This window comes from Octopus sinensis, linkage group LG12 (assembly GCF_006345805.1).
Source record: "Octopus sinensis linkage group LG12, ASM634580v1, whole genome shotgun sequence".
NCBI classification, from domain to species: Eukaryota; Metazoa; Mollusca; class Cephalopoda; order Octopoda; family Octopodidae; genus Octopus; species Octopus sinensis.
In genome coordinates this window covers 67,964,108-67,987,058 of record NC_043008.1, presented here as the reverse complement: position 1 = coordinate 67,987,058, position 22,951 = coordinate 67,964,108, and the positions used below count along the sequence as shown (strand labels likewise).

The 22,951-nt window shown below is 37.7% G+C and overlaps 1 protein-coding gene across 1 annotated transcript in view; it reads right to left on the bottom strand.

Annotated features, from left to right (window-relative positions):
* LOC115218078 (protein LZIC) overlaps nt 1–22,722 on the bottom strand; it is a 42,362-nt gene extending 19,640 nt beyond the window's left edge. The window contains exon 1 of the mRNA XM_029787854.2: nt 22,565–22,722. The gene's annotated coding sequence lies outside the window, so the exon portion shown is untranslated. The remainder of the gene's footprint in view (nt 1–22,564) is intronic.
* Between the last annotated feature and the right edge of the window lie 229 nt (nt 22,723–22,951).

The following is a 22,951-nucleotide window of genomic DNA, read 5'->3' as shown; positions in this document are numbered from 1 at the left end:
GTGCCACTGGCACAAGTGCCAGTAAGGCAACACTGATAATGATCATGCTTGAATGGTGCTTTTTACTTGCCACCAGCACGGAAACCAGTTAGCTGCTCTGGCAATGATCACGCTCGGATGGTGCTCTCAGTGCTCCACTAGCATGGATGCCAATGCTTGCATGCATATATACATACACATGCACACCCACCCACAGATAAATATTCATATAAGTTGAAAACCAATTTTATTTAAAGCTAAAACTTGGAAATTGATGATAACAGACAGATTTAACTGGTAACACAATGACTTGCTGTATACCACACCCATGGTTATCAAAAAGGACAGATGATCACTGTCTGCAGTTTAGGGAAGAGTACATGAGCAGTGAATGGGATACTCCACATCTACACAGAGGAGTTTAACTGACCATTGAAAGTTTCTGATAGCAGTACTGAGTTGTTTCTGACATGTGGTGCAGTAGTGGAACACAAGAATCATTAATTGCATCAGTTGTCTTGAAGTATTTAAATATGGTCACTTATGTTCTGAGTTCAGATCATGTCAGGTCCAAACATTGCTTTACAAAGTTCTGGGGCTTATAAAATGAATACCAGTAAGTATTGAGATTGATGTAAGCAATTGCAGGTTGTTCATTAATGAGCAGTTTTAGGTTGATATGCACTAATGGGTAATACAGACACTGTTTAGGAAAGGATGTGCAATGTAAGTACCTGTTGGCTTTATGTTGCCTGAGCCCCCCCCCCCCCCCCCCCCCCGTCACCAAAATGGAAAAAAAACCAAACTCAAAGCAAAACAGAACGAAACAACTCTGTGAAGCCTATTAACAACTATTTGACCTGGGCCATTTTTAGAATTAACCTTCTAGCATTCAGATTTTTCTGTCAAATGTAAAAAAAGGTAAAGACCCCCTTTGGTCATGAATGACCATGGGATTGCACCTAGAATGTTCCCCTCTGAGACACAAGTCTGGGCAAGGTTGTTTATGGAAGACCAGCAGTCACCCATGCATACCAGCCTCCTCTCTCCACACCAAAGATGTTATTGAAGGGAAAAGCAAAGGCTGATACAGTACAGCCCAGTTTGGGAATTGAACTAACTACCTCATGATTGTGAGCCCAATGCTCTAACCACTGAGCCATGCACCTTCATATTCTGCCAAAAGTAATGCTTATTTATTTACATTAATTTGAATTAGTCTTGCATTACCTTATAGCTTTGAGATTTCAATGACATGATTGTTTATTTTCAGCATAATATTGTAGGGAAAGTGTAAGAGGCTGGATCTGGCCAGTTTGAAGATGAAACAGAGCAGAATATTTTGGCTAGATATGATCAGTTTAAATGCTAAAGGGTTAAGTGTCTTGGCCACAAATGAATAGGATGTAACAAACTTACACCTGGTCATTCAGAATTCTGTCTACTCAGCATACTTTTTGAAGAGGTGTTACTCTCTGAAGAGGTTTTACTGCAAATATTATTTAGAAACTCTATACTTTACTAATCTTATTTTCCACCTTTAAAAGAGAACACTTTTAGAAGCAGGAGATCTTTAGTAGAAGACATTTTCAAGAGTAGAACATCTTTAAAGGAAGATAATTTCAGACATAGAACCTCTTTAGAATAGGATACTTTCAGGAATAAGGAACATTGAGGAATAGGACATTTTTGGAGACAGGACACTCTTAAGAAGAGGCCACTCTATTTCTTTAGAAATAAAATTTCTTCATTTGTTTTATGTCCATTTTATTTTGCTAGCATGGAGTTTCATGGGGAATCATTTGAAACAGGATTTTACAGCTGGTTACTCTTCTTGTCACCAACACAGAAGGGATTTTTATTTTAGAGATCTTTGAAAGTAGAGTAAACAGCCAAAATGTCAACAAGGAATGACAACATCATCACTGTTTTGTTCAAGCACTGACAAGTGTGGAATGTCAACATTCACATACATTCATACACGCACGCATGCACATAGGCGTGTATGTATCTATGTGTGTGTGTGTGTGTGTCTGAATAAAAGATGGGATGGCCACAAATGAATGCATTTTGACCAAGATTGCCGGATGAAGTTTGAACAGGGGTTAAATAACAGCAAACATAACAATGACCTCACATGTTTGTACGAAATACACAGATCATCATCAATGTACATCTAGTACATGAAAAGCTGAGAGATGGGAAATGAATTTTAAAAAAAAACCCAAACAACTTAAGGAAAAAAAAAAGAAAAGAAAAAGAGCCCCCACCAACTTAATTACATTCTTTATTAAATTTTTAGTCTGTGGCTGCAGGAATATCATACGAGAACATTGGAGGAAAGGAATTATATGACATTATAATACTTGAACAGAAAGTAAAACCTTGTAAATATTTATAAGATTATATTTAAATGAGGGCTATAACCTCAGATTTTGGATAAATTGTGTAAATATACAGGACATAAGTTGCTCATGCTTGCAGTGACAGTCATATCTGTTCACAGCAAACTTCCGGAAAACAAAAAAAAAAAATAAATAAAAATCCTATTTTCTGTTTTTCAGCTTAAATGTACCCTGACACCCACCTCACCTTATTTGCAAGCTGCACCCTTAATACTAACATGTGGCCTTTCTGTTTTTTTTTTTTTTTAATTTGAATTTGATTTTTGTTTGTTTAAATCATTAAAAAGTAAACTCCTACAATTCTGAAGATGTTTGAGGTTAGTTTCAGGAAGGGAAGGGAAGGAAAAGAAAGGAAGATTTGCAATGTGGTGTATTAAGAGAGCCAGGATGTGTGTGGGTCGGAATGATGCAGCATACTGTGGTTGAGGTAAAAACTAGGTGGTTAAGGAATTCGCTTTGCAAACACATGGTTTCAGGTTTGATCCCATGTTACAGTTTCTTGAGCAAGTGTCTTCTGCTATAGTCTTGGCTTTGACCAATATCTTGTGAGTGGAATATGATAGATGGAAACTGCACAGAAGCCCATTTTTGTGTATGTGTGTGTATATTTTGCCAATGTACTTTGGGGAAGTAAACAGAAAAACTGGTGCTCTTTGAATGAAGTTATTCCAATATTTGTCAGGAATTGTGTTACTCAGTCATTCTCTGATAGTCATCATCATAAACAGAAAGAACCAATAATTGGTCAGTTAGAAATTGAACCATGAATGCTATTGTTCATTCACTGTGATATAAAATATACAACCATGATGAATACTTGCTTGCATAGTATATACACAGACACAGGATATTAAAACCAACCATGATAAGGTAGGTAATGGTGGTGAAGTGCAAGACTGGCATCTTATCCAGGGGAAGTTAATCTTTTGCTCACTTCACTCCATGTAATTCAGACAGTACCTAAAGCCATTCTCATGGGGGCCAGAAAGAGTTGATTCTGATGGGGTGAACTTTGGGTGCTTTGTGAATATTTCCTTAAGGGCCAGTGCTTAACTTTGGCTTTTTGACATAAGTTGATGAGAAATAAATCAGTTCCTGGATAGGAAGCCAGTCTATTGAGTGTAATATTAAAATATCATCTAAGGTGGGGAGCTGGGAGAATCATTAGCACATCAGTTGAAATGATGGGCTGCATTTTGTCTGTCCTTACATTCTGATTTCAAATTTTGCTGAGGTCTACTTTGCCTTTCATCCCTTTTGGGGTTGCTAAAATAAGTACCAGTTAAGCACTAGGGTTGATGAAATCAACTTACTCACTCCCCCAAAATTGCTGGTCTTGTGCCAAAATTTGAAACCAGTATGAAAATATCATCTGATGCTATCTATTCTTTACTGGCAATATTTTAGTTTGGTGTAAAGGATGTAGCTAAATACTGTGAAACATTGCAATTGGCACCATACAGTTTTTGCTAAACACCACAGCTTTCAGTAATGACAAAGAAGATTATAATCAAAATATTATCAATATATGTGAGATATGTAACAAATTCAAAGAAACAATTGACACCCCACCACCACCTTGTTTGCGGCTGCTCAGAACTTCCTAAGATGAAAAAAAATAACATCCTATGTCATAACAAGGCAATAGCATACCTCCATTGGAAGGCCTGCAAAGAATATAATATCAAGGCCACTGAAAAATTGTAAGGACATTAACCAGAAACAGTCATGGAAAATAAAAACACCCATGTAGGATATACCTATACATACAGAGAAGAAAATAAAAGTAAACTGTTTGGACATCATTATCAAGGATAAGAAGGAAAAGAAATGCCTAATGATAGAGATGGAAGTACCAAGGTATTGCCATCAGAGAGAATTATATCCACAAAAGTCACTGAAAAATTATCAGAGTCCAAAGACTTAGAGATAAACCAGATGTGGGCAATGAATGCTGAAGTATCAGTTCTCCAAGGTTTGTGAAAAAAGGTCTGAAGAAATTCACCAACAAACTGTCTAGTAACATCAACAACCTAAGGTCCAAAAAGATCATTATTGTTATTTACTGATTCCCATTACTGTTTCTCCTATAAGGAAGAAACAGCAACATCAATCAATAAATAATAATACTTTGGTTTACTTTCTATGTCTGGCTGCCCTTCTAAGACTAAAACACTATATATTCACCTGCAGTCTACAGGTGAATAAGTAAAGCACATACACGAGTATGTGCGGTCAATACTATTTATATATATATATATATATATATATATATATATATAGAAAGGCAGAATGCCACTTATATTTGAACACTATACAAATATTCCTTAAAAAAACTTTTCTTTTAATTTTCTAAATTTAATTATTTAATCGTTACAGTTGAAAAGGTCTCAAAATGACCGAAACCGGTACTGAAATGTTCTTTATAAAATTATTTTAGCCTTTTCTATCTTGACTTGTTTTTTCATATATATATATATATATATATATATATATGCCAGTCATAGAATTTGATCTTGAAATTGAAATCAAAATCAAATTCAATGACTGGCATCCGTGCTAGTGGAGTGCTAAGAGTACCACATGAGCGTGATCATTACCTGCGTCACTTTACTGGCACTTGTGCTGGTGGCAATTGAAAAAAACATTTGAGCGAGGTCGTTGCCAGTGCCGCTGGACTGGCTCATGTGCAAGTGGCACATAAAAAGCATCATCTGAGCATGGCCGCTGCCAGTACCGCCTGACTGGCCCTCATGCTGGTGGCACGTAAAAGCACCCACTACACTCTCAGAGTAGTTGGTGTTAGGAAGGGCATCCAGCTGTAGAAACTCCGCCAGATCAGATTAGAGTCTGGTGCAGCCATCTGGTTAGCCAGACCTCAGTCAGATCATCCAACCCATGCTAGCATGGAAAGAGGACGTTAAACAATGATGATGATATATATATGACCACCTATGTAACATGCACATTCATATAAATATATAACTATATATATAGTCAAATGGAAATTGTAGTTAAGACACCTGTGCTGGTGACACGTAAAAAGCACCGTCTGAATGTGGCAGATGCCAGTGCCACCTGACTGGCATCCGTGTCGGTGACACTTAAAAGTACCAACAGATCGGGGCCGTTTGCCAGCTTCCACTGGCCCCTGTGCCGGTGGTACATAAAAAATACCCACTACACCCACAGAGTGGTTGGTGTTAGGAAGGGCATCCATCTGTAGAAACACTGCCAAACCAGACTGGAGCCTGGTGCAGCCTCCATGGCTTACCAGACCCCAGTCGAACCGTCCAACCTATGCTAGCATGGAAAACGGATGTTAAATGATGATGATACAATAAACATATAGATACACACATGAAAATATAGATTTATGAATATTTTACATATATAATGTCCCAAAATGTGGAGAACAGCCACACAAAGAAGCTCAAGCAACCCCAAACAATAAATAGCCTCTATTCTTGGCATATGCCCTTCTCAGATCCAAACTTAAGGACTGATTTTCTCAGCAAACCATATTCATCATTCTCACTCAGCTTTCTTAAAATTTGCTGGAGGTTGCATTTCTCTTTCCACCCTCATCTTCTACTTCAAGTGGTACTTGAAAAAAAAGATTGAAATTTTGATCAGAGTGGAAAAACCTGAGCTCCTCGCTTTCAACATCATCTAGCAAACTATCTGCTCTTTCTTGTCAAAGGAAGGCAGTGATGAAGTCATTACAATGGACATGGATGGCAGCTAGATCCATCCCACATGTAATAAAAGCTTTTCAAAATATTTCCACTGGCCAGTAATCTGTGGACATTGTAAACATGCAAGGAGGACAGGTTTGTCAGTATCCTCACATCTAAGAGATAGCTTTGGCAAATGGTTCTTCTATGCTTGTATAAACTGACTTACATCAATAACACTCCTTGGTAGGATTTTTGGGAGTTACCCATAATCCGCTATGACAATAATCACTAAACCTGGCACAAGACTATATGATCTTGTGGTGGAAGGAACATATCTTCAATAAATCCTTTTAATCTTTCTACCACAGAAGGATAAAAAACAAAATTAACTGTCTTAATTGGATGTGACTGAATAACACAAGATACTTTATTTGGCGCTCCACTGACTCTGCCTTAATAACAGCAATCAGAATAATTTCTTATACATGGGATCTATGACAAAAATTGCCATGTAAGCAACAGGAGTGTATGTTTATGTATAGGTATAGTATACTTCTATGTATGTTACTATATGTATGTATGCATACAAGTGTGTGTGTTCGTGTGTTTAGTATAATATTAATATGGATATCAAGTTTTAAATATATTTACCCTTGTAAGTCACTGAGTGCAGTGGCAGTAATACTGATATTCTATATCATCATCATCACCATTATCGTTGCTATCATACCACTTCCACCACCATCATCACCATGCAATTTCTTCACCAATCACAATCAACATTATCATCCTTTCCTCCACAAACACGATAATGATGATGATCACCAACTTGAACTGAAATTCCCCATGGAACATAGTTAGCAGTGACGTATACCTCCATCAACTGTCTATGACTCTCCCACCCGGTCATAGTCATGTCTTCCACTATTTATGCTCAGTATCTTGGGGTAGCTGGTAACGGGGGAAAAATAACAATTAAACATCATTAAATAACATTGTTAAATGACAAACTGCTTAGGTTAGTCCTCATATGAAGCTGTAGAAAGGCTCCTCATGGGGCATAATTTCACAGTAAGATGAAGTACATATGTATTTAGGTACATTTATAAAGTAAGTTATAGGTAAGGTTACCTGCTTTCACCTGTGACTCAGACATAGAAAACAGTCTTGTTTGAGTCTCAACACAGTTAAAGACAGAACACCAATTTATCATATCTGAGGAGCAAACTAGTTGATTGATATTTAAGGGCCACATTGAAGTTTGTTTCTGTAAATGTTTCCTAAAATCAGAAGTGGTTTTAAGAATCATTGTTAAACTGCTGTTTCACAATGTGAAAAAGATGGGTATACCGTAATATGCACAGATGATTTGGAAGCAATGTTTACATGACCAATAGTTCGGTGAATTGTGGTAATGTAAAATATTGTCTACACTAGTTACGTTAAAAAATGTAACTGAAGATGAGAGGCAAATCTCCTCTAGGATAATATACTAATCTATCGCAGATAACATTCTTGTAGGATGCTCTGTACAGAAATACAATAGAAAAGTTGAATGATATATCCCCCACTGGATAGTGGGTATAGCAGGTAAAATGTCCAAATAATCCAGTAATATCTGATCTATCATTAGTGAACCATGACATGTAGAATAAAGTGTTCTGTTTAAAAATTTAACAGAGAAGATGAGAGACAAGTAAATCTCTTGGATAGGATGTCAGTATTTTATAAATTACATTCTTAGATGATATGGTAGAACCTGATCCACCACAATCAGATGAACTGTCTATATATAAGTTAGTATTCTTCATAAATACACAACCCAATGTTTGCAGCGAATTTGAACTCAGTATCTATTAACTGGTAGATTAGTATTTTTACACACAAGGCCATCTGACATCAACACTCTGGAGTACTTCTGATAGAATTGGAAGCAGGGTAGTGTAGGGCTGTCTATGGCTCAGCTTCATTCAACAGATTCAAGGTATGGGCATGGCTTTTAGGTTAAGAAGTTAGCTTTGTGACAATGTGATTTCTGGATTAATCTCTATTTGTGGCATCATGAGCAAGTGTTGTCTACCACATTCTTGGGTTTATCAAAATATTGTAAGTGAAATTTGGTAAAAGGAAACTGCAGGAAGCTTCTTTTGGGTGGTAGAGTTATTACACTGCTCAGTTAATGTCACTATAGCTCAACCTTGAGTGCTTTTCAATAGGGTCCACACTCTTGTAAGTATTTCAGCCAGGACCCTGTTCTGAAAATAACATTTTCTCTATCTCTTACCCTACTCTTCCCACTCCTGACAAATCCTTAAAAAAAAGCATATTCAAGGTTACATTTACATCTACGAAACAACATTTTAGTGACAACCCCACCACCTTATTTGTGAATTACACAGCCAAGCATCGTAGCTTGCAACAAATGCTCAACCTCAAATGTTCCAGTGATCTTCCATGGAAGCTAGACATCTATCATCATCATCATCCTTTAACGTCTATTTTCCATGCTGGTATAGATTGAATGGTTTGACCAGAGCTAGGAAGCTGGGAAGCTGCACCAGGTTTCAGTCTGATTTGGCTTGGTTTCTATGGCTGGATACCCTTCCTAATGACAACTACTTCACAGTGTGTTCTTGGCACTTTTAATGTGTCACTGGCAAGAGTGCTTTTATTTAACATTAACACAAGCACTTTTTATGTAGCACTGGCATGAGTTGTTTTCATGTGGCACTGGCACAAGACTCTTGCAGGCCAATCCTCTTCACCAGGGGATGTGGCCTTAAGACGTCTGCTGTGGAAGATAGGTCTTCTTGAGTACTTAATTTACAATGTTTAATAGACTGGACTTCTCCTTCAGGACCAGAAACTGCACATACACTGGCCACATGCTTTTTCAAGACAAAGGTGAAGTCCACATGTTCAAATATCTGGGATTCAGTTGGTGCTAGATACAAATAACATCTTAGATCACATTGGCTCCTTCCCTTAACCAAAACAAAATTCATTGCCATTGTTCTAAACAGTAGCACTACAGGATTAGTAAATGATTTCAGATCTAGCAGTATTGAGTTTAAGTCCCTCTATGTCAGCACTTCTTCTTTACCATGACTGCATAATGCATGTCAACAACCTGGAAGGGTATGTGAAAGTCAAGGGCACTGCCCCACTACGTCTTCTGTAGAGTTTGTAGTAGTAGTAGTAGTAATAATAGCAGAGAATAAACAAATAAAATTTGTTGACCAAATGATACATGAAGAACTATCACGACTTACAACAATGCCGCCACTGCCACCACCACCACAAGACCAACAACCACAAAAAGAGGATACATATATATACACACACACACACAATATATATATAATGGTGTGGAGGCATCTGACACAAACACAAACACAAAGGCAGGAGAAGAATTGTGTGGGTGATGGCGGTGGTGATGATGGACAGCAGTATAGGATGAAATCCTTGTAGACAATAACACCATCAGGAGAATGGTTTATGTAGAGCAGACATTCTAAAATAAGACTAAACCAATGTCTCCCACCTCCGTACCAATCTACATACACCCACGGCTACTTGGGAAAATAAATTGGATTTTAGTAGTTTATCTTTGTCTTCCTACGTTTACATTTCCTGTGGTATGCATGGGCATATATATATATGTGTGTGTGTGTGTGTGTTTGTATTGTATGTACACACACACACATATATATGAATATATGTATGTATTGTATACATATAAACATATACATATGATTATACATACATGTATACATACATACATATGTATATATATGTATATATACACACACATTGAGGATGTAGCTTAATTTCTGCATGGTTTTAAAGGGTTATTTGCATTAATACAGACATGTAAGTTATTTATTATTATTAAATATAATAAAATAAATTTTCATTACATGATTTAAGTTATGAAATAAGTTGTTGTGATATATGAATTTTCCTAAGGTTAAATAAATTTCACCAAACTATTTCTTTCGTCATTTATAACTTTACATATAATCATCATCATCATCATCGTTTAACGTCCGCTTTCCATGCTAGCATGGGTTGGATGATTTGACTGAAGTCTGGCATACCAGATGGCTGCACCAGACTCCAATTTGATCTGGTAGAGTTTCTACAGCTGGATGCCCTTCCTAATGCCAACCACTCCGAGAGTGTAGTGGGTGCTTTTACGTGCCACCGGCACGAGGGCCAGTCAGGCAGTACTGGCAATGGCCACGCTCAAATGGTGCTTTTTATGTGCCACCTGCACAGGAATAATATTAATATATATATTTAAATATACACACATACACATGCATACATACATACCGCGTATTTTACTTTAATATATATATCATGATTAATTTTCACTTCATACTGTTTGCAATATGTGTAAGTGCAGGTAAGGCTGTGTGGTTAAAGAGTTTGCTTCCTAACCACATGGTCTCGGGTTCAATCTCACAGTGTGGTATCTTGAGCAAGTGTCTTCTTGTATAGTCATGGGTTGACTAAAGCCTTCTGAGAATGAATTTGATATTCAGAAAGTGAAAGAAACCTATTGCATGTGTATGTGTGCATGGGCTTGTGTCTGTGTGTCTCCTTGTCATCTCATTATGCTATAATAGCTGTAAATGAAATTCACCATTATACAAGCAGTGTCATTTGTTTCCAATCTTCTGTGAAAAATATGTCTGGGCATGGGAAAATACTACTTTGCTTGGAAATAAGAGAGGATAGGTGGTAGGAAGGGAATATGGCCACAGAAAATCTAAATTACAGACAGATTTACAGCATTTTATTTCAATGTTCTAATGTACTACAGAATATATTTATAGATTTCAGCTAATGATATATGTATAGAGGAAGTTAAACACTTTGTATAAACAATATCTTTGTTGGTACCTTTGTCAGATGGAAGGTAAATGAGATTCTGCAAATTTACGATTTTAAATCTAAGTGAGATGTTAGGTTTCCAAAAGAGTATAATATTTATTGGTTTATTTCTGGAGAATATCAAAACTGGATAGTTATAGTTTAGCAAATTTGAAGTGTGGGAGAGAGGTAGAGTGGGTTATAAGGGGTGGTGGTAGCAGGTAGAGAATTTGGTTGCAGCAGTGGTGGAAGTAGTAGCAGTAAGCAAGTTTGGAGCAGATAGTCGTTTGAGCACATAGTCAGTTTGGCAAAGAATTAGCTTATATACTGACTTTCAACTTATCATTGTGCCATTGAGTGAAAATATATTTGGGACACAAGGCTGAGAAGTGTGATGAAGGGGGATAATTTTGTGTTGTCACTCAGAACACCTAGTTTTTGAACTCCTCATTAACAATGAATTATACACTAAGGTTATGAGTATCATGCTGAGCTGGATTAAGGACTTTCACAACACCACATGGACTGACATAAGCAACCACTGATGACTCACGAGCAACTTTCATTCCCAGGAACAGCCAATTGCTCATATTCTACCATCTCATCTAAATGCAGAAATCCAAAACACAAAAACCCATTGCACATAAAGTTGTCAGCTGGCAACACTTTGACCCATTGCATATATATATATATATATATATATATATACAGACACATGTATATAGAGTGTAGATACTTATGCATATACATACCAAGCAAGGTAATATTTTCCCATACCCAGGCATATATATATCTATCTTTTATCTTTTACTTGTTTCTGTCATCAGACTGTGGCCATGATAGAGCACTGCCTTGAAGAATTTTTAGTCAAATGAATCAATCCTAGCACTTATTTTTTTTAAAGCTTGGTACTTATTCAATCAATCTCTTTACTATATATGCCACACACACATATATATATATATAATATATATATATATGGTGGCTGCCCCCTCATTATTGAGTATGGCCATTGCACGAAACTTAATCAATGTTGTTATTGTGCAAGAAGATTTTTTTAAAAGTGAGGAAAGGCTGTGCACTGAGTCAATCCCACTCACTAAGCAACAGCAGCCATAATCCGAAAAGAAGAGTAAGTCAATATCATCAATAACCACTGGGCTGCAGGTTTTATGTCGGAGTTATCCCAGTTACCTGAGTTACCTTCTCCTAGAAGGATGCCCTAACAAAGGCTAGGACTCCTTCACTCCCAATGGTTTAACCGCGCAATCGGGTATTCAGTCCAATTATTTCTATGTCCCCGCGCATGATACAGCCTTAAGACATTTATTGGATGGCTGTTGACTCTCAAGAGTTCCTCTACCCTTTGACGGGTTTTGTTTTTCATCCCCAAGGTATCCAATAAACACCCTCCTCACCAAGCAAGCTTGGTGGGGTTGCCAGTTTAGCCGCCGCCGACCCAACCATGCAACAGGTTACATGTTACCAGTAGCACTCGAAAGTGACCAGGTGTTATATATATATATATATACACATACATAGATATATATCTTTATGTATATAGACATACACACACACCTACCTACCTATCTACATACATAAATATATATATATGCACACACACATGTAACAAATATGTTCTCCATGGCAAATCACTGTGAAATTGGAACTTTTTACATATTTGAACCAATTTAAAAGTTTGTTTATTCCACAACACTACTTTGTGTGCACATTATGTAATTCATTCGAGCCAGGTGACAGTTAGTAGATATGCAGTTTGTAAATAGATTTTACTGATTTTCTATAAGAAAGCTATAGTTTACAAAGCCATTTCAGGAGTGTCTTTCTTTTGTGGTACCCAACAAGGATGATAGCCAAACAGTTAGAAATGCATTTATTGGTGTACTAGAGGATGCTCTGAGCTGGCTGTTGATGTTTTAACACTCTTTTGTCTAAAGCAAGAATTTTCTCCATGGGAAATCACAGTAAAAATTACTTTTTTTGCAGGTCCCATTCATATTTGAACTGATTTAAAAATTTGTGTATTCCACAATATCTGTCTGTCTATCTAGCTATACATATACATATATATATATATTTTGATAATATATTATTATTAATATTAGGAAATCAATATCAAAACTCCTCAGAAAGATATACATATTGATTAGTATGGTGATTAGCTCACCGTGGGGTGGTTATCTCCCCTGTCAATGCATAGATGTGTGCTTCCTTGCAGCTCTAAAGGTTTTTAACTTTTATTTCTAGCAATGTAGGTGCTACCCTACATGATCAGTCACAATTGGTGACAACTGAATTTTTTCTTTTTAGTTTTATATTGCGTATAGCTGCCTTCATCATTTTATATATATACACCACATATAATATATATATGATCATCATCGTTGATGATACATATATATATGTGTGTGTGTATATATATTTTTATATATATCATCATCATCGTTGATGATGATACATATATATGTGTGTGTGTGTGTGTGTGTGTGTATAAATAGCTAGAGAGACGGATATAGATACATAAATATATATGTATATACATGCATGTATATATATACAAATATACACTTTCATACATTCACAAATACATATAAAAATGCATATATATGTATATGCATACACAGACTAAGTTATGTCAGTGTTGCTATCACCTCAGTACAAAAGTAAATATGCAATCAAAAACCCAGCTGTTTAGAGAAATGTCAAAGTTACCTCTCTGCATGTTCTATCCTCTTCCTCCTCCTCACACCACTACCACCACCACCACAACCTCCAAATTCCATAGCCATGTTGTCAAGGTTAACAACAACATCATGGAACAGTCACCATTGCATGCAGAAGATACATTCTTTACCTGTTTGTTGCATGATGATGATGATGATGATGATGATATTTCAGTTGAAACTAAAGACATGGCTCCTGTCCTGCTTATCAAACTGACAGGTAATTAATTAGAATCTGTGGTTGATGACTGCAGTCACATTGGATTACTATTTCCTCAGCCATAACAACGCACATCATACCACACTACTTTACATCATAACAACTACTGTCACCACCACCACCAATACCACCAATACCAAGGTTGCAACCATCACACTTGCAACCTCACCATCACAGCTATCACTGCCACCTCCACTATCACCACAACAGTCACTACCACACCATCACAAAAACTCCGCCATTCACCACTTCTCCCTACAACCACCACCAATACTATCTTCCAAACTAGCAGCAACAGCAATACCACCACTACTGCTTCAACAACAACAGCAAGTGGAAGCACAATGGCTCAGTGGTTAGGGAAGCGGACTCGCGGTTGTAAGATTGCAGTTTCAATTCCCAGACCGGGCATTGCGAATGTTTATTGAGCAAAAACACCTAAGCTCGATGAGGCTCCGGCAGTGGGGTGATGAACCCCGCTGTACTCTTTCACCACAACTTTCTCTCACTTTTTCTTCCTACTTCTGAACAAAGCAGAGGAACCATGGTGTAACCCACTATGGTGTGGTAAAACTTTCAGACCCCAGTCTATATTGCGAATCCTCTGTACCCCAGGATGGTTCAGCTCTCCACCTGTTAAAAGCCACTGTTTACTGAATGAGGATAACAATGTAGCTTTCACGCCCGTGCAACTGCCAGTCTATCGCATGTGGTGGGTGGATATTCAAGTTGCCACATGCATTCTTAGTAGCTTAGAGTAGACTCGAATTAGAGATTATTCTTTGTGGCTAATTGTGTGAGATTGGAAGAAGAAGACAACAACAACAGCAGGAGCAACAATAAGAGCCAGAATATCACCACTAGAAGCATTTCCATTTTCAGCACCACTACCTCCTCAACAATAAGAAAGACACCACTGCCCATTCACTGTCTTCAACAACAACAACAAACATCAAACATCACCACTAGACACATCATCAAAAGAAACAATCATTATCTTCACCAATTCCTTCCTATCCCTAAAATGAAGGTGATACAATGAAGACATGCAATGTCTAATTATTTTATCAATATGTCATCTTAATAATGGTTTTATATTTTTAGCAATTTTAGAGGTGGAGGACTAAGTCAATAATATCGACTCTAGTACTCAACTGGCACTTATTTTATTGACTCTGAGAGGATGAAAGGCAAGATCAACCTTGGCAGGATTTGAACTCAGAATCCAATGAGTAAAGAAAAGCTGTTATGCATTTTGTCCAACACTAACAATTCTGCCAACACAACACCTTGATAAAAATAATAATAATGGTTTCAAATTTTAGTACAAGGCCAACAACTTTAGGGGAGGAGTAAGTCAATTACATCAACCCTAGTACTCAACTGGTACTTATTTTATCGACCCCGAGAAGATGAAACGTAAAGTCAACCTTGGCGGAATTTGAACTTGGAATGTAGTGATGGGTGAAATACTGCTAAGCATTTTGTCCAGCATGCTAACAATTGTGCTAGCTTGCCACCTTAATAATAAAAATGTCTCAAGAAAGGAATATGAAAAACTTTCTCACTATAAAGATCTGCAACTTGAAATCACAAAAATGTGGAAGCTTAGTACTATGATAATACCAGTGGTAATTGGTGCATTGGGAATGATAAAGAAGGGAGCTTAGAAGTATATTAAGCAATTCTCTGGTAACTCCAATCTCTGTGAACTACAAAAGAGGACCTTGATGAGTACAGCCCATATACTATGGAAATCAATCTCCAACTAAAATGGAATAAATGTGGTGATAATTTTAGCATGCATAACAAAACAAAAGTTCCCTTGCTACTCTTGGCCTCTGGAGGATGCCCAGTACAAAGGCAGTTGAAATAAAGTTATAATGAAAGGAAACGATAAATAATAATAATAATCCTTTTTACTGAAGACACAAGGCCTTGAAATTTTTGTGGGAGGGGACTAGTCGATTACATCAACCTAGCATTTCACTGGTACTCAATTTATCGACCCTGCAAGGATGAAAGGCAAAGTTGACCTTGGCGGAATTTGAACTCAGAATGTAGCAACGAGTGAAATAGTGCTAAACATTTCATTCAGCATGCTAACAATTCTACCAGCTTGCCACCTTAATAATAATAATAATAATAATAATAATAATAATGCAGGGAGGGAGACAGTCGATCACATCACCCCAGTATTCCACTGGTACTTATTTCATTGACTCCGAAAGGATGAAAGACAAAGGTGACCTTGATGGAATTTGAAGTCAGAACGTTGCATCAGACGAAATATCACTAAGCATTTTGTATGGCATACTAATGATTCTGCCAGCACGCTGCCTTAATAATATAGATTTTGGCACAAGGCCAGAAATTTTGGGGTGAGAGGGATTAGTTGATACCAATGTCTTTACTATGTGACATGTACTTTATTTTATCAACTTCAAAAGGATGAAAGGCAAATTTGAATTCAGAATATAAAGAGTCAGAAGACTTGCCGTGAAGCATTTTGTCTGACATACTCTTTTACTTGTTTCAGTCATTTGACTGGTCATGCTGGAGCACCGCCTTTAGTTGAGCAAATCGACCCCAGGACTTATTCTCTGTAAGCCTAGTACTTATTCTATTGGTCTCTTTTGCTGAACTGCTAAGTTACGGGGATGTAAACATGCCACCATCGGTTGTCAAGCGATGTTGGGGGACAAACAGACACACAAACACACGCACATACATATATACGATGGGCTTCTTTCAGTTTCCGTCTACCAAATCCACTCACAAGGCTTTGGTCAGCCTGAGGCTATAGTAGAAGACACTTGCCCAAGGTGCCACGCAGTGGGACTGAATCCAGAACCATGTGGTTGGTAAGCAAGCTACTTACCACACAGCCACTCCTACATGTTAATAATTCTGCCAACTTGCTGCCTTAATCATCTAATTTCTCATCATCATCAATTAATATCCAATTTTCATGCTGACATGGGGTGGACAGTTTGAAATTAGCTGGCAAGTCACAGAACTGCACCAGGCTCCATTGTCTGCTTTTGCATGGTTTCTGTGGCTGGATGCCCTTCCTAACGCCAACCACTTTACAGAGTGTAGTGGATGTTTTTTATGTGGTACCAGCACCAGCAGGGTTGCCAAGTAACTTGCAAGACAAAGACTCCTTGGCTGGGAGAGGGAGTGGTTCTGAGAGAGGTGGCTTTGAGCTGGAGTGTCAGCTGAAGGTTTAAGGATATTAGAACGACAAAAACAGGTGTCTTACTATAGAAGAGATAGAAGAGTGAAAAATAGAGAGACAGAGCAAGTGAGAAATAGATGGTAGTGGAGTATCAGGACATACCCACAAGGTTCAGTGGGAGTAAATATAAGTGGTACAGAGATACTATAAGAGTGTGAGGGAGATGTTTAAAGATGACTGTAGCAAGTGATGGTGAGTGAAATTGGAGTGACTGGGAGTATGGGGTTACGGTAGATATGAGAGCATAGTATTTGTGGGTAGACACATGAGAGAGAAAGGAGGAACATGCAACAATGGGTAGGGAGAGGGGTGTTAGGAAGTTGTGAGGGTAGTTTTGATGGGGGACAAATTGTGTGTGAAGGGGTGGGGACATGGCCTTGATTTCACTTAGGTTGATGTGTCTTCTCAATAGCCAGTTGTCTCAGTCCCTTGTCATCTCATCTATGAGGCTCAGCATCTGACAATCATTTCTCACCTTTTTGTCTTACATCTTCCTTGGTCCGCCTCTTCCACAGGTTCCCTCCACAGTTAGAGATTGGCACTCCTTTATGCAGCTGTCCTCATCCATACACATCATATAACCATATCAGCAGTCTTCTCTCTTAGAATTGACATTTGGCTTACCTGCTTCATCCTCACTTTTAGCATGGATTTTACACCTGGATGTCCTACTAATCACATTATAGAATGGACTGGGTACATTTTGTCATGCCACCAGTACTAGAAAGGACAAAAGAGTTTCTACAGTTCTATATTTGAGAGATGAGGAATTATGTACATTATTTACATTTGATGGATATTTGTCCTCATCTTGTTTGTTGTTAATACAACATTTCAGCTGATATACTCTCCAGCCTTCATCAGGTGGCTTGGGAAAATTTCGAACTGGGGTTCTCATTCTTAAGGTATTTTCAGTGTTATTATTATTATATTATTATTCAGGTCACTGCCTGGAATCAAACTCAGAATCGTGGGGTTAGTAGCCTGCACTATGCCATATGCCCGTGGGCAATTATTGAGTGAATTTTAGGGCTTTTAAATTTAATATTTTTCTATCCTTCCTTAATACCGGTTCCCATATGCTACTCATATCTGCACTCAGTCTGGGTTATTATGTCCTAGCATATGTGCTGCTTCTTTTAGTTTTTGTATTTTCCAGTGGTGTTCTCTATCTATTATATTAAATTCATCCCACAGGGAGAGGTGGTCTCCATTTTTCCATACATAATCAGCTATACCCGATTTATCAATATCTCCTTGTGTCAATGCTTTGCAATGTTCCTCAACCTTATAAAGATATGTGGCTCATGTGATATCAGGACAGTATTCATGAGTAATACAACACTTCGCAAATATCTCCTTTGAGTAAAACCACCAATAGAAGAGAATATGACCAAAGACTGTATGTACTCCTTCCCATGCAGCTGTGGTAGGTTATACAAAGGCGAAACATGCCAGCCCCTAAAAATAAGGGTAGAGGAACATCGCAAAGCTGTGACACGAGGAGATATTGATAAATCAGGTATAGCTGATCATGTATGGGAAAATGGAGACTACCTCTCCTTGTGGGATGAAGTTAAAATAATAGACAGGGAACACCACTGGAAAATATGAAAACTAAAAGAAGCATAATAACTGCCTAAGCAGACCGAGTGCAGATATGAGTAGCATATGGGAACTGGCATTAAGAAAAGATAGGAAGATACTAGATTTATAAGCCCTAAAATTCATTCCATAATTGCTCACAGGCATATGGCATAGTGGTTAAGAGTGTGGACTACTAACCCCAAGATTCTGAGTTCAATTCCAGGCAGTGACCTGAATAATAATAATAACAATAATAACATCGAAAAACACCTTAGGAATCCAGGTTTGAAATTTCTCCAAAACACCTGATGAAAGCTGGAGAGTATATCAGCCAAAATGTATTAACAACAAACAAATATCCATCAAATGTAAATAATGCAAAAGAGTTTCTGCTATCATATAGCAACCTTTTTATGCAGAATCACTGCTCCCTTAGACATGCTTCTCTATTATGTAATGATGGGTTTGTCTAAACAAGTAGTTTAGGGTTGCTGGGAATAATAATGGGAGAATCAGGCTGTAGACAATCTGGTTGATGCATGCTAGGAAGGTTCTGCTGCAGGTCTGGCAGGTCTGTTGGGAATGAAGGCAAGGAGTTGGCTCTGGACTTGTGCAGCTCATGTTTTCTTTGTGCTAAGCAGGATTGAGTACAGCGACCACTAGCTATCCCAGGGGCACTTTTTGGTTAAATGTGTCTCCTTAGTGCAGTGGTTTTCTTTAAGGAGACCTCTCTCCCACACAAGTTGCCTTCATTTCAGCTTAAGAAGTCTACTTTTCCAAACAAGTTGGTCAGTTCAATATGCAAGGAGAGGGTTAAGCTACCATGGAAGCTGTCAGTTTAAGGGTACAGGGAACATGAGATTGTTTCCACTGTGTAGGTAGAGGGAGGGAGTTTGCAGAGGCAAACGACACTGTTACCATGGTACAGATAGAGAAGTATTTTGTGACTAAGGGAATTTAATTTTGGTTCTGCCTACATTATTTTATCTTTTATATTTTACTTGTTTCAGTCTTAGACTGTGGCCATGCTGGATCATCACCTTGAAGAATTTTTTTTACCACACAGCCATGCCTGTCAGTGTTGATGATATATTTAACTTGTCAACAATATACAGGAACTGTCTTATGAAGTGACATAATTGCTGTGAGTGTACAGTGGATGGAACTTCACTAGGAAGACATTTGACTCATTTGTATCATCTTCATGTTGTATTTTTATTTGTTCTTTACATTGGCTTTTCCATTCTAGGGTTGGTCTGAGTCAGTTCTTATTCAGAACTACTGCCTGCATAAAGAGGATAGAGACTGTTTCACATGTATTCTTTATTTCCACTATGGTGTCTAAAGCAGGATGCCCTCTCTATCATCATCCACTTTACAGAGTGTGCTGGATGCATTTTATTATGGCACCAGCACTAGAGAAGTTACCTTGTCTCTAGTAACACAAAAATGCCTTTTCTACTCCACATTGACTCTACACCTGTTTGTTCTTTAGCACCAGAGAGGTTGCCTCCTTCCTTTAAAGTCTTTGTGAGATTAAATAAGTACCAGTCATGCACTGGGGTCAGTGTAACCGACTCAATCCCTTTGTTTGTCCCCTCTATGTTTATCTCCCTGTGGGCATTAACTGGTGCTTTATAAAAGGATGAGTGGCAAAGTTGAGTGCAGCAAGATTTGAACAGGAGCATGAGTGGATGTATTGTAACCCTTTGTGTGGACACGTGCATACATATATATGTGACTGAGTATGTGCATATATGTATGTATATTTATATACATGTGCACATGTGTTTGTGTATGTATGTATATTTATGTGCATGAGTGATTGTGTGTGTGTGTGCGTGAATGTGTGAACATGTATGTTATGTATGCATACTGTTGGTTGTACAACTAAATGTTTGTTGACTGTTAACAATAATGAATGGATTCTAAGTTAGGCACAAGGCTGGCAAGTTTTGATGGGAGGGGAATAGTTGATTACATCGACCCCAGTACTTGACTGGCATTTTATTTTATCAGGCAGGATGAAAGGCAAAGTTGACCTCGGTAGAGGAGGAATGAAAGGCAAAGTTGACCCCTGTGGGATTTAAACTCAGAATGTAAAAACCTAGAACAAATACAAGGTACTTTTGTCTAATTCTAATGATTCAGCCAATTCATTATCATAGTGGTGTGTAATGTTTCTAGTTTAGGTACAAGGGCTGCTATTTTGAGGGGAGGGGCTGGTCAGTTAAATTGACTTCAATACTCAACTAGAACTTTGTGTACCCTGGAGATATGAAAGTCAAAGTTGATCTTGGTGGGATTTGAACTCAGAACATAAAGAGCCAGGACAAACACAGCAATGCATTTTTTCCAATGCTCTACTGATTCTACCACTCCACTACCTCAGTGGTGGGTAATATTGAAACCATATTTGCAAAATTGCTGCTGTTTAGCCGTAAGCTGGCCATGATTGAGCAGACCTAAAATCTAAGGCAGTCCAGTTGTGACCATCTCATCTTTTGTAAATCAAAGGCTACATTCATTGGTCAATGTATCTTAATTTAAAACGGTATAGTGTGATTTGGTTGCTTTTTAAAGCAGGTCGAACAACTTTGAAGATATATCCTCGCTGGATCTAATAACACAAAGCACCTGTTACACCCTTAATGTATCTGACATTTTGACAACTTTTGAATAGCAATCACGCGTGACGAAGCAGAAAAAGTTGTCTAAACACGACAGAGTTAGCAACTGACTATATATATATATATATATATATATATATATATATATATATATATATAGAGAGAGAGAGAGAGAGAGAGAGATGTGTGTGCATAGGTATACACCTTAGAGAACATTTCTATCTATCTGTCTGTCTGTATCCAACAAGCTAGCTATTCGGAACTAGTAGTAATTGTTATAATGCAAACTTATTTACGATGTCAGAATAAAGTTACTGCGACAAACGTGAATTTATTATTATGTTAAACTGTTCGCGTTTGGGTTGCAGCTCATATACAGGAAATAGCAGATACACCCACCCACGTGCATACACATACACATGTACACGTATGGATACGTTAAATGTGTATTATCTAGCACACAAAAGCAATTGCTCTGCAGTAAAGGTTATTTTTGCAAATGCAAGTAAATTAACAGGCGACCTGTTTAGAAGGAATGTAAACGAAGGGATGAGGGGATCGCGATACTGTTGACTATAAAAATAAATATTGATGTCTATTTTGTAGTTGAATAGCGAGAATCGAAACCAAATCAAGCGAACACACACAACTGGATATATCTAATTTAGTTTTCATATCAGCGATGGTGACATGAAAAAAATTAACAAGGCTGTAGAGTAGTTTACTACTCCACCCGTGTGCAGCAGTTTATAGATTAGCTAATTTCTCCACGCTGGGTAGGTGTAGACATATAATTTTTTAACGTCTTCTATCGGATAAGTATATATAGCATATTTCTTTGCTGGGACCATTTTTCAATAAGCGCAATTAAAATTACAAAACAATCACGGAGCCGGTACTAAAAACACATGTTAATATAGTTGATCTCTCCTCATCCATCTAATGTAATATCGTAAATAACCGAACAGAAATTATAAAACTGCTTGGATAGATTTAAGACACGAATATTAATGTAATGCAATATCATTTTGAATACGTTACACCTCTATATTTAGAATTATTGATAACATTAAACAGTGTCAATCGAGTCATGTTGTAACGCCCTCCCAAGCGGGACTAGCGCAAAATAAACAGGGACAAACAGAAGGAATATTACAACTGGTGAAGATTAAAATGAAAATCCGTTATAAGGATTACCGATTTAAGATATCCGTTGAATTGCTGATACTGTGGAAGTGGACACTGTTTAGAACAATACAATAAATGTCTCAGTTAAAACATTCAGTAGCGAATTTCTGTCAGCTCGCACCCAGCAACAAATAAGCTTTTGTGGTTTCTTTTCTTCTTCCAAACTAGAGATTTCTACATCCGTCAGCTGCTACAGTCACGCACAGACAGTGGCGTAGTTCTTTTGTAGGCAGACATTCTTTCAGCTACTTTCACTATTGTTTCAATTGTGGAATAAACGCATAAACGATGTAAATGATCAGAGACTGTCCAGTGCCGACTTGAGTGAATAATTCATCCATATATCTAAGCTTGAAAAGCTACGTTCATTCTACGGAGCCACGAATCGTTAAGGTG